Source organism: Helianthus annuus, chromosome 11 (assembly GCF_002127325.2).
Source record: "Helianthus annuus cultivar XRQ/B chromosome 11, HanXRQr2.0-SUNRISE, whole genome shotgun sequence".
NCBI classification, from domain to species: Eukaryota; Viridiplantae; Streptophyta; class Magnoliopsida; order Asterales; family Asteraceae; genus Helianthus; species Helianthus annuus.
In genome coordinates, this window is record NC_035443.2 from 123,078,029 (window position 1) to 123,080,972 (window position 2,944).

Sequence of the window (2,944 nt, forward strand, 5' to 3'; positions counted from 1 at the left end):
AAGAAAGAAAGAGGGAACGGGGGCTGCATTTACATTACAAATTGATATTATGTTTACAATCGATCAGATCTCTCGCTTTCGCCCTCGCTCGTTGCATCATAATCGCACGCATGGATCTTGTTTCTGTAATGATCTTGCTTTTCATCGCACATATGGATCTTGTTTCTTCAATGATCTCACTTTTCAATACTGAAATTTCACACATGGATCTTGTTTCTCTGATGATCTCAATTTTCAGTACTGATGATAGGGTACGTATTCTGTTCTTTATTATAATTGGAATTACATTTTACTACTATGTTTTGTTTTGTAGGAATTAGGGTTTACTACTCTATTTTGTTTTGTATCATAAGAATTAGGATTAGGGCTAGGAAGTTATCTTCTTTTAAGGGTAAATTATGTTTTTCGTCCTTTATGTTATCAGATTGCAATGGATGACATTTAACTTCAATAATTATGGTCACAATCCTTTATTTATAAAACTCATTACATCTTATGTCCTTTGGCCCTAACCTAGTTAAAATTTTCAGTAAACTCTACTCATATAAGGGCAATTTAGTCTTCTTACTTAGATCATGACATTTAATAGTAAAAGATAGTTTAAATGATTATTTATCTATACTATATTATCATGCATGAGGCAAGGGCATTTTAAGATATCCAAAAAATAAGAACTCCCCCCCTCTTTATTTATATAAAGACCCCTAAAATGAGGGTAGTTTGGTCTTTTAAACAGTATTTATTTTTTAGCCCCTTAACTTATTACACTTACATCCCTAAGGTTTTAACAAAATTATAGATAATTAGTTACAATTCACCTCTCCACAACAAACTTATAATTTTTTTTTTATTTATTCTTGACATATCTTATAAACTATATTGTTTAAAAAAAATTCAAAGATAGCATGATGACCTACACATTTTTGTCGACGTTTCGGTAGTTGTCTTGTTCAATATCGACGCACGGATTAAAAGATACAAGTAGATAATGTTTTAATGTACAAGTGATTAAATAAGAATATAACAACTAATCTATATTATATAATCATTTAATAAGTTAAATAATAGGTTCTATAAGATTTTCATTCTAAAATTTTATGAACTAAAAATATTGTCAAATAATTGATCAGACGATTTCTTTATACTTTAGTCAAATTTTAACAAAACTTCCTAATTTTAAGGATAGATAGTATAACAAACCTTATATAAAAAAGATGAAAAAACTAAGTGGGAAACAATTTTTAAAATTTAAAACATATAGTTGTTATCTGTATTGTTTTATAAAGCACATAGGAAGATACTCCGTCGCCATCTCTCTCTCTCTCAGGATACTCTTCAGTCGTCTTCCACCTTTCTCCCATTGTTTTGTTTTCCTACTTCTGCTCCTCCGTCCGCCAGAGGCACCACCGGCTACTAACAACTCCATCTTTATCATTGTAGGTTTTGTATCAGGTACCTAAATTCACGAACCTTAATTCTCTATTGAGTTATTTTTGCTGATTGGTTGTTTTAAGCATTTTTTTTAGCTAGATCTGGTAAAATAACCCTAGGGGGACTATTGATTTTTTATGTTTCTGATTAAATTGATTAAATGTTGATTGTGTTTCAGAGATTTGTATAGTTTGTTGATGTCGACCTTATTTGATCATGGTCAGATGCAACTTCGGTGGTGAATTTTTTGAAAGATTAGTCTTCCTCCTATCATGAGTCAACTCCTCTCTTATTGTTGACTCCCTTAACCCCAAGGTTTGTTAATTCATTACTTGATCTTATTTTTGTTTTTTTACTTTTCAGACATGATTTTAGGATTGAGTCATGTTTTTTTGTTAGTGCTTCTAATGTTTGTTACTTTGTTTAATAGTATTGAGTCATGTTTTTTAAACTTGTAATTTTGGATTTTCTGAGGATGGTGAGTTTGAAATAATCAACCTCAAATTAGAACATTACATTTTGCCCTTAAACAAGTAGATAATAGGGTACACTTTTATTCATCAAAACATTTAAAATTGTTTTTTACATAGGGATATGTTCACAGTGGAATACTTTCTCCGGCTTAGGTAACTCAATTTACATAGGGTTTGTTTAGGTATATATATTTAAACAGTTATCAATTATGAATCTTTTATAACTTTTGTATGAAATCAAATACCTTAATGTGCATCATTAAACTTGCAGTGTTGATTCCGTTGAATGAGCATGGCAGATCCTTGGTCAAATTCTTGAAGTGCTCCTGGTGCATATAGTCATAGTTAGGTAAAATTGTTGTCTTTTCATACTTTGAAATGGTTTTTTTGTACATGATATAATCTATTATATGAGCTTGTGTTTCATAGTAGTATAATTTACATTATAGGTAGGATATATTTAGGCCTCCATAAGTGGAATAAGCTTGCAAACATTGGTTGGCTTGCTTTCTCTTTCACATGCTTTGACGGTGAAATAAAAGAGTGGGAAGAAGGAACAGTAACTACCGGTGGCAGTTCGGAAGAAGGCGCGCGGATGATGTATTTCAGTAATATAAGACATTAATATATTTAACTTCAGTTATTTTGAAATTCTTTTGGGTCTATTTCAGAAGTTATATTGTTGGTCAACCTAATGGAATGAGCATTACATTCCATTGTCTTTCTTGGCTGGCTCGTATATGGAACAAGGTTTAATTTTTTTAGTATTATTTATAGATAGGGCGTATAGTTCTAACGTATGATCTATGGTACCGTAGTTTGTTGACGAAGAATATTAAAAGTTTGGTTACAGAATATATGGGTAGTGTCTCTCTGATTCTAAACTTATTAAAAAACCAACTGCTGTAAAATCTGAAGGTCTAAAGTTAATATCTGAGGGTTGTGATTGAAAAAGGTACATTTTTTTTCTTTTCAAGAAATCTTGACATCGGTTTCTATTTTTAATTAGCTTAACACTTTTGAGTTTTTGGATGAAGAAA

General features: G+C 30.8%; 1 long non-coding RNA gene across 2 annotated transcripts; it reads left to right on the forward strand.

Moving 5' to 3' along the window:
• On the forward strand, nt 1–2,671 carry LOC110905365. Of its 2 annotated transcripts, none has more exons than XR_002573054.2 (4): nt 1–1,452; nt 1,656–1,746; nt 2,176–2,253; nt 2,354–2,671. It is a non-coding gene; the product is annotated as an uncharacterized LOC110905365 (long non-coding RNA). The 2 variants fall into 2 exon arrangements; XR_002573055.2 differs by having other exon boundaries at nt 1–251.
• The last annotated feature ends 273 nt before the right edge of the window (nt 2,672–2,944 follow it).